A 9968-nucleotide genomic window follows, 5' to 3' on the forward strand; every position below is an offset into this window, starting at 1 on the left:
CTGAGATGGCCCCCTTCCCAGGTTCACGGTGCCAGCTGGGCGCCCAGGCCTGATTTCCCGCCAGGACGGAGGCCCTGTGTATGTGTTGGGGGAGGGGGCGAGGAAGGGGAAGGTGGGGTCCTGCTTTATTGCCGTATCCAATGCCACGCGGGGTTAGCACTCAGGAAACACGTGCTGTGTGCGTCAGCGATTAAGTTCAGAAACCTGGAAAATTCAGCAGTGTAGTCTTTGGGCATGCAAGACCCGTTCAGCCCTGGGGCTCTTTCTCAGAATTTCCTTCCATGGCATCCTCCTCATCCCGGGGGCCTCTGTCCCCGCATGGCTGTTGGCAGCTTCACAGCTTCCTCTGCCTCCCCTCCCAGGCCCTGGTGTGGCTGGGGCGGCTAGTGGCTGTGTGGACACCATAGCCAGTAGATCGTTGGTGCCAACGCCTTGGGCCTGGGTTACCTGAGCCAAGGACTCCAGTGCACGGCTGAGCTCACCCCGAATGCCTGGATCGGAAGGCCTAGGCTTGCAGAGGGCTGGGAGTTGGATATCGAAGGACAACTGCAAAGCGGAAGGGGAAATGGGTGTGTTGGATGGGCAGCTGGAGGAGTCTGTGCAGAGCCTGGGACCCGGAGTAGACGCAGAGCTGGCATAGGGAATCCGGTGACACAGCCGCCGTGGAAGTGGACAAAGTTACAGGCCTCAGATCGATATGGAGGGGCTGGTCTAAAACGATCCTCCTTTTCCTTTAATCCTAACAACTGCTGGCTTACAGGGTAGGGGAGTGAGATCTGTGGTGGTGGCGAAGAGAGACAGGGATTTTAATTAAATCCCTCTTTCTAGGAGGGCAAGTAGCCATCTCTGTAGGACAGTGAGCATTTTCATCTGAGTCAGCTCAGGCTGTTGTAACGAAACACCATTGACTGAGTGGCTTACGAACAACAGGAATTTGTTTCTCACAGTTCTAGAGGCTGGAAGGCGGGATCAGGATGCCGCAGGAGGGGGTTCTGGTGTGGGCCGCTTCCTGGTTAGCACACACCTGCCTCTCTGGCCCTGACACAGTGGGAGGGTGAGGGATTTGCTGAGCCCCTTTCTGAGGCACAAACCCCATTCACGGGGCTCCAGCTTCGGGAACTCATCACCTCCCAAAGACTTCCTGACAGCATCGCATTGAGGGTGAGGATTTCAACCTGTGTTTTGGGGGACGGGTAGGCAGTTTGTCACCGTCACCTTCTTTGTGAACTTCTGACTCAATATTGAGTCTGTATTCGGCTCTCCAGGGGACAGAGCCTATGTGGACACTGAGCAAGGTCAGAGCTGCAAGCATGTACACATTGAGGGCAGGGGAGCTGCCAGGGGTGCAAGAACGGGTCTTCAGAGTCAATCGGAGCTGCTTTCCTGGCAAATGTACTCATAAGCTATCCTGGCAGCATTTGCTCTTCACGAAGAGTCGATCAGGCAGTGCGGGCAGCAGGCAGTGTTGCCAGAAGCTTGGAACAGATGGGCAACGGAGAAGGGGCAGAGGCCACGACCTTGGGGTGGTCAGCAGCGCCAGGTGTCTGCCCTCCAGGCCTCACGCCTGTGACTGTGCAGAGACCGAGCCGACCGGGGCTTGCCAGCCAGTGTGGCTCTCATGCAGGTGATTATCGGGGTGTGCTTTCTATGTAATGTTCCCCCAACTCCATGCCCACCCCACCAATTTCTGTGTTTAGCAGAAATCATGCTGCGTTTCCTTGATGAAGTATTGAGTTTTCTATGGAAGTGTAGGAATAGCACAATTTGGCTCACGTCAAAATACTTTGCAGTGAAGCTGCATGGAAGAGGATTCTAGGCTTCCATTTGACGTTTTAGAGAATGCCTGAGTGTTACAGGACCCTCTTGCTTGTTAAAAACCTCCAGATGAGAAAGGCTACTGGTTAATAAAGGAGATTTTTTACATTAGCACAGAGAGGGTGGCTTGAGATAAATTCAGGGTAACGTAGGTGTGTTTGTAAGTCGTCAAAAGCACCATCTCTGTGCTGGCGACACATGTTTTCTAGTATTGATTTTCTGAAAAAGGATGACTGGCATTCGGTAGAATCATTGCAAAATTCACCTGAAAGGCGTCCACATGGTGCCTTGTTTTCTCCTGACATTCTGGTCACCACGAGGAATTATTGTTGTCCTCACCACTAGCGGGGGACTTTTCCTGAACACCTGCTCCTCTTTGGCATTGTGGGTGTGAAGGGGTCAGAGTGATCCTGTCTTCATGGAGCTTTCAGACACCACAGGGACAGTGTGGCACGAGTGTCAGGCTCGGGTGGGAAGGACGCTTTCCCCAGAAAATAGCTGCCGATTCCAGGATGGCCTTCAACCCCTCCTCCCTCTGTTCCTCCGCCTCATGTCTGAATTAAGGCTGTTCTATTGTAGCGGGGGTGTCATGTTAACTGCAAGTGTGCTTTTGTTCTGGGCAGCAAGTAAATTAATGGTATATTTGCCAAGGACAGCGAGGTTTGATTTGATGAACCCAGTGGGGGAAAAGGAGAAGGGACGTGGCTGTGTGGGGATGTGTGTGATGGGAGCAGAATGGAGTAGCCATGCAGGCTGGTGGGATGGAGGGACCACGCCCGCATTTCCATGGGGTCCGTCGATGTTTGTGCCACTATACCTGAACCTCTGTCTCTACTTCTAAAACCTGCATAGTGAGGAAACTCCTGATGGGCCTGAGTTGTTACTTCCTGTGACCATTGCTGGGAAGTGCCTCGGACGCCTCTCTTGGCTGGTGACGGCCCCAGGCCTGGACAGTGGGTTCGTCCTGGGCTCTGCGAGGGGCTTGGGCTCCACACACAGCAGGCACCTGCTCATTTCTTTGGACGTGAGATGTTGGCGCTCGGCTTGGAGGCCACCGCGATCTGGGTGTGGTCAGGACTGGTTCATCCTTTGGGGAGAGAGCGCCTGCCCGGGGGCCCCTCTGAGGTGCGTAGCCCTGCACTGACCTCACAGGATGCCCTGTCCTCCGGGGACTTCCGGCCATTCCCCTGGACCCTCAGGTGTTGGGAGTCAAGTGTGGTGTGTGTGTGTCACGGGCGGGGGTGCTGAGGACACCATGTGTCTGCTCATTCGAAGACACGAGATGCTGCGTGGGCTCATTTCCAGGGCGCCGTTGGCATCTAGGGGTGTGTGGGTGTCTTTCCACTGGCAGGAAATAACTGGTGGCCCATGTTACCTTTTTTGTCTTTTTTTGCCAAAAAGTCCTAATGCCAACGTTGCTGTCCCGCTGTGGGAACTTCCCGTCTCAGGCTCACTGGTCCTCCTGTTTCTGGGCTGTTGCAGGGTTGTGTTGGGATAACTGTGTTAACTTCGTTTGAATTTTCTTCATGTTCTTTTGGAAGAAGTGTTGACAGCTTGTGCTGCTTGTTCACCCCAGAGGCGAGGGTGTCCTTTAGGCCTGGAGGAGCACAGCCCGTGCAGACAGGTGCTCAGCCTCGGCCTCTCCTGTCATTCGCAGCCCTCACAGCACGTTTGCTCTTCGCTCCTCGTGCACACGGCTGGGGTTACAGGCTGCTCGCTCTGCTCTTTGAGATCCTCGGAAAAGGTGGTGTTTACACTGAAGGAGATTGGGGGTGTGCGGCTGATTTTAAATATGAGGAAATGACGGTAATAGAATGAGCAATGCCTAGCACTTAGTCTTGGGCTTGAGAAATTGTGTTTTAGAAGCAAAGTATCCCCAACTCCAGTTTTTTTCAAATGAAATCTTTTAAAGAGTTCACAAATATAAAAAGCCTAAAACTATGCAACAGAGGGCCTTGAGCCCAAGCCACTGCCACCTCTGTCTCCAAGACACCTCAGAAACTTGTTCTTCCTCCTCAGAGAACACCCCTTCTGCTCTCCCCTCCACATTCCCCCTCCACATTCCCCCTCCACACTCCTCCCTCCACAGCCCTCCCTCCACAGCCCTCCCTCCACAGCCCTCCCTCCACAGCCCTCCCTCCACAGCCCTCCTTCCCCAGCCCTCCTTCCCCAGCCCTCCTTCCCCAGCCCTCCTTCCCCAGCCCTCCTTCCCCAGCCGTCCTTGCCCAGCCCTCCTTCCCCAGCCCTCCTTCCCCAGCCCTCCTTCCCCAGCCCTCCTTCCCCCCTCCTTCCCCCCTCCTTCCCCCCTCCTTCCCCCCTCCTTCCCCCCTCCTTCCCCCCTCCTTCCCCCTCCTTCCCCCTCCTTCCCCCCTCCTTCCCCCCTCCTTCCCCCCTCCTTCCCCCTCCTTCCCCCCTCCTTCCCCCCTCCTTCCCCCTCCTTCCCCCCTCCTTCCCCCTCCTTCCCCCTCCTTTCCCCCTCCTTTCCCCCTCCTTTCCCCCTCCTTTCCCCCTCCTTTCCCCCTCCTTCCCCCCTCCTTTCCCCCTCCTTTCCCCCTCCTTCCCCCTTCTTTCCCCCTCCTTCCCCCTTCTTTCCCCCCTCCTTCCCCCTTCTTTCCCCCCTCCTTCCCCCTTCTTTCCCCCTTCTTTCCCCCTTCTTTCCCCCCTCCTTCCCCCTTCTTTCCCCCCTCCTTCCCCCCCTCCTTTCCCCCCTCCTTCCCCCCTCCTTTCCCCCCTCCTTCCCCCCCTCCTTTCCCCCCTCCTTCCCCCCCTCCTTTCCCCCCTCCTTCCCCCCTCCTTCCCCCCTCCTTCCCCCCTCCTTCCCCCCTCTTTCCTCCCCTTTCCCCCCCTCTCCCCCCCTCTTTCCCCCTCTTTCCCCTCCCTCCTTCCCCCTCTTTCCCCTCCCTCCTTCCCCCTTCTTTCCCCTCCCTCCTTCCCCCCTCTTTCCCCTCCCTCCTTCCCCCCTCTTTCCCCTCCCTCCTTCCCCCCTCTTTCCCCTCCCTCCTTTCCCCTCCCTCCTTCACCCCTCCTTTCCCCTCCCTCCTTCACCCCTCCTTTCCCCTCCCTCCTTCACCCCTCCTTCCTTCACCCCTCCTTTCCCCTCCCTCCTTCACCCCTCCTTCCTTCACCCCTCCTTTCCCCTCCCTCCTTCACCCCTCCTTTCCCCTCCCTCCTTCACCCCTCCTTTCCCCTCCCTCCTTCACCCCTCCTTTCCTCTCCCTCCTTCACCCCTCCTTTCCTCTCCCTCCTTCACCCCTCCTTTCCTCTCCCTCCTGCACCCCTCCTTTCCTCTCCCTCCTGCACCCCTCCTTCCCCCTCCTTGATCTCCAGGGTAAGCAGATCGATAACGGGTTATAAACACGGAAAGGTTTTGGAAAAGCCGTCGTCCACTTTTCAACTCCATCTCTCCTGCCCGGAAGATGTAGGGAGAACCTGCCTTCAGCCCATCCTCATCCCGTAACAGGACAGAAAACCAAGAGGCAGAGACCCAAGTCCTGTCAGTGCCCTCAGGAAACCCCCCGTTTCCTCCTCATGGTGGAAGTGGAAACCATCCCGCTGGACTAGATCTTCCCGGAAAGCCCCTCCACCCTGAAAGCAAGGAATCTGGTTTGAACGCCCACACCTTGTTGGGGCCATCACTTTCTGCAGCTGAACCCTGTGTACGTGGCCCATTAGTCTTGCTAGTCCGGTGTTACTGGGTCCTGGGAGTTTCTGTGGGCTGATGGCAGGTGTTTACCATTGTGTTTAGAGAGAAGAATAGAACTTTATTGTGTCGAAATCAAACGATAACCATTGCCATGTGATTCCTTGGGTTGGTTGGGACCGGGGATGCTCACAGCTTTTTCTGAGGGTTAAGTTATTTTTTGAGACACTCTCGCTTTGTCGCCCAGGCTAGAGTGCAGTGGTGCGATCTTGGCTCACTGCAACCTCCGCCTCCTGGGTTCAAGCAATTCTCCCTGCCTTAGCCTCCTGAGTAGCTGGGATTATAGGTGTGTGCCACCACGCTCGGCTCATTACAAAAATGTTTAAAACAGGCAGGGTTTTGCCATATTGGCCAGGCTGGTCTCGAACTTCTTACCTCAAGTGATTGGCCCACCTTGGCCTCCGAAAAGGCCGGGATTACAGGCTTGAGCCACTGCGCCCGGCCTGATCCTGATATCTTTGAAAGCTGCCTTCATGTACCAAAAGCCAGTCTATGTTTGAAAATCAGACTTGAAGAGCCTAGCAGAAGACGGATATACTTCAGCTAGGTAAATAACTATGCATATGTTAAACATATGGGCCAAAATCTACCCCAAATGTTAACTCTTCTGCTTTACGTTTTATATCCATTTATGGTTATTCTTTCAGTATTAAGATTTTTAAAGATTCTTTTGATAATTATGGACAAATTACTAAAAAACCTCAGCTGCATTTGTAACACTTTAAAGTACTAATTGGATGATATTATTTTTCTCAGAGGCATTTTGGATAGCTACATAATTAAGGTTTATCTCTTTGCCAGAAATCTTTTTTTTTTCTAGATCAGAAACCTGAAAAGAAACAGTCCTTTGCATTAAGTGCTATTTCACTGTGTGACAATCTATTGTTGAATGTGAGAACAAGATCATCATGTATTTTTGGGATAATTCTTACTTCATAGTGATAATGCTAAGTGTTAAAATTATGGAAAAATTTGTTTCTTTGAAAATTACTGTTTGCCTGCTCATCAGGTGGGAGCTGATGAGAACGTGAATGTAGAAATTAAATTGTATTTAGCTTGCAAAAAAGAAGTTTAAAAAAAAGCTTTTTTGTTTTGTGCTACTACTGAAATTGCTTAGCAGTGGAAATGAGGTAATTGCAGGCACCTAGAATTTTATATCCTTCACTTCCACGCTGGGAAGAAATTCTCCAACAAGCACAGCAATGTGACATTCTGATATAGAGACTCCTAGGCATCAAGCCCCATGGAAGGGGTGGTGATTACATGAGCGTTGGCGTTGATGCGGGGCACCCTCCAAGTTGGACGCAGGGAGCGAGCAAGGGCAGAAAGAACAGGCCCCTCAGGTGCCATGAGAAAACAAAGTGTTGGCAGCAGTGGTCGTGAGGGTTGGTGCCAGGGACCAGGAAGACGTGGCGGAGGGAGCATGTGCCTCAAGGCAGCCGTGGAACCCGCGGTCCCTGCAGTGAGGTCTGGTTTGCAGAGGACGTGGACGGCCACGCGGCAAGGCCTACAGACAGCTTGGACTTGGTTGTCTCAGAACTCTGGTGGGTGTTGCAAACGGCCCCACAGGGTTGCAGTGCACATTCTACGGACAGAAAGACGACGCTTGGAACTGTTCCCGGCACGAAACCAGCGCCCTGCGAACACTGGCCACTGCTGTCGTGACTGAGTGCTGTCCTCACTCAGGACAGTTCTGAACCTTGCTCTGCTCAGTTCACTTAATTGTGAACCTTGCTCTGCTCAGTTCACTTAATTGGGCCAGGAATGGGGTTGCCCTGCCTTCAACAAGTTTGACGCATTGCACGAGGACTCAGTCGATAATGTATTCTGTAAACGCGCTCTCCCGCCAAGAGTGAGCGAAGCCCAGGGAGTGGGTGGTTCGGGGCCAGTTGTGCGGCTCCCAGAGCGAATGTGACCAGGAAGCCTCTCCCCCCGGAGGTGGCCAGCATTCCTGTTAAACGTGGCGTAGGCAGAAGGTGGGCACTGCTGGGGAACTTGCTCATGTTCCTGTTTTCTGATTGGAAATTCAAGGTTTCTGAGCATCCTACGTCAAATTTGTACATTGCTGAGACTGTACACATTTCAATACTTGTTTTTTTCTGCTTTTCGGATCTATACAGTCTGGCATTTGGCCGTGGCTTCCAGGACAGACTGGATGCAGAGCGAAGTCCTCTCCTCACTGTCAATGTTTGCCGATGTCTTTTTGTATAAAGTTTGTATTTCTTGAGACTTTCAATTAGGTTTTTGCTTAACTAGACTTTTAAAATTGCCATGCACATAATTCTACCAGTTACAATCATGAGCTGACATGGGTTTTTGGTTTTACTTTGATGAATGTTTCACATTTGCATGCTGGATGTGGGGGCGGAGGTCATTTATCTGCTTTTCATTTCCTTCTTGGTTATACTTAGTGACTTTCAGGTAAGGTGTGGAAGGCGTGGTACAGAGTGAATTGCAGGCCGCACTGTGGTTGGTGGAGGACAGGCGTGGGCTGCAGCGGCGTACACAGTGGATGAGAGAAAAGAGGAGACTTCCATCCTCGAGGGAAACACACAACAATTTAAAACACTGATCATCTAGCTTACATGAGGTCCAACAAATTCAGTTTGCAAAGTTTAACTTCCAAGTTAATGTAGTAATTTTTCCCCTAAGTCATTAATTTAGTATCTTATGTTTAAATACATTTTTTTTGTCTAAAGCAAGTCATAAATTCTAAAATGAATGACTAAACATGGAATAATTTTGGCATACAGCGCCTGAAGAGAAAACTGCCAGTATGCTAAAATATTGCATACAGATGCTTAAAAAATCGAATGCAGCATTCTTACAATGCATGTGCTTTCAGCATGTAACTTGGTGAGTAGTTTTAAGCTCTATTTGTAGGAATGTGTATCTTGAATATTTCAGGGCACCACTGCAGATGTGTGCGTGAGATGTACAAATACTGAATGTCCTTCTTCCTTCCCTTAAATAAAAATTAGCTCCTTTTTTTAAAATTTAAATTTAAATTTTTTTTCAAGTAAACTCTTGCTCTTGTTGCCCAGGCTGGAGTGCAGTGGCACAATCTTGGCCCACTGCAACTTCTACTTCCCGGGTTGAAGTGATTCCCCTGTCTCAGCCTCCTGAGTAGCTAGGATTACAGGCACCCACCACCATGCCCGGCTAATTTTTATACTTTTATTAGAGATGGGGTTTTGCCATATTGGCCAAGCTGGTCTCAAACTCCTGACCTCAGGTGATCTGCCCACCCCAACCTCCCGAAGTGCTGGGATTACAGGCGTGCGCCATCGTGCCCAGCCAATTCCCTTCTGTACTGATTTATACAGTTGTTTTTACTTTTCGTTTTTTTGAGACAGGGTCTCACTCTGTCGCCCAAGCTGGAGTGCAGTGACGCAAATCTTGGCTGACTGCAGCCTTCCCCTCCTGAGCTCAGGTATCCTCCCACCTCAGCTTCCTGAGTAGCTGGGAATAGACACATGTCACCACGCCCAGCTAATTTTTTTTTTTCTTGTATTTTTTGTATTTTTAGTAGAGACAGCGTTTTGCCATGTTTTCCAGGCTGGTCTTGAGCTCCTGGACTGAAGCGATCTGCCCGCCTCAGCCTCCCAAACTGCTGGGATGACAGGTGTGAGCGCCACATCTGGCCCAATTTTTTTTCCTTCCAGGATTAGAAGGAGACTTTCAGAAAACCCTTCAACCTTACAAACTTAATTTTCCATAATAATATGCCTCTAGGATAAAAACAAGACAGAAACAAAGAAGTGTGTGTGGACTACAGTTAAAAATTTTTAAGGCAATGTAGCTTAGGAGAGTTGACATTTACAAAGAGCAGGAGGTCCATTCAGTGCCCTCTAGGCATTGGGAACGGCGGGCTGTGGGCAACCCTAACGTGTGCGGCGTCCTGAGACGTGATCGTGGCGCTCACGCTTTTACCGAGGGCCTCCCCCCGGAGTACCCGAGGCCCTTCTGCAGTCGGCCAGCCAGGCAGCAGCTGCTGGAGAAGGAACACACAGTAAAAGACAGATGTACACGGTGTTATTGTGGCAGAGAGGTTAAAACCAGGCTCACTCTGTTCTTACTGTTTTAAAAAGCTACTAATGAAGTCCTTAAATATGTATTGCATTTCAGGATTTTAAAGCAGTGGTGGATGTGTCTGTGTTTCTCTCTAGCTCCCGTTCGGGTGCTCCCTGCGAAGAGAGCTCAGAGATGCCACGTTTTCTTGTTGAGATGACGGGGCCTGGAGAGGTGTGAACCCCGTGATGGGGGTTGACTGACCTGTGGGGAGGCTGGGTCAGCGTGGGGATCCACCCCCACTCCACGTTCCTGTAGGAAATCCACAGTTCTAAGTCTTTCTGATATGGGTAAGATGAACCTGGAAGAGGTGTTATTTTTTAAGAAGTAAGTGCCATGCTCTTTTTTCCTCATACTTCTCCGTGTTTAAGCAGCATTGAAG

General features: G+C 51.6%; 1 long non-coding RNA gene across 1 annotated transcript; it reads left to right on the plus strand.

Annotated features, from left to right (window-relative positions):
• Positions 1 to 7464: 7464 nt before the first annotated feature.
• On the plus strand, positions 7465 to 9087 carry LOC140710945 (uncharacterized). The gene is made up of 2 exons (XR_012092117.1): positions 7465 to 7727; positions 7927 to 9087. It is a non-coding gene; the product is annotated as an uncharacterized lncRNA (long non-coding RNA).
• The last annotated feature ends 881 nt before the right edge of the window (positions 9088 to 9968 follow it).

This window comes from Chlorocebus sabaeus, unplaced genomic scaffold, assembly GCF_047675955.1.
Source record: "Chlorocebus sabaeus isolate Y175 unplaced genomic scaffold, mChlSab1.0.hap1 unalloc_scaffold_109, whole genome shotgun sequence".
NCBI lineage: Eukaryota > Metazoa > Chordata > Mammalia > Primates > Cercopithecidae > Chlorocebus > Chlorocebus sabaeus.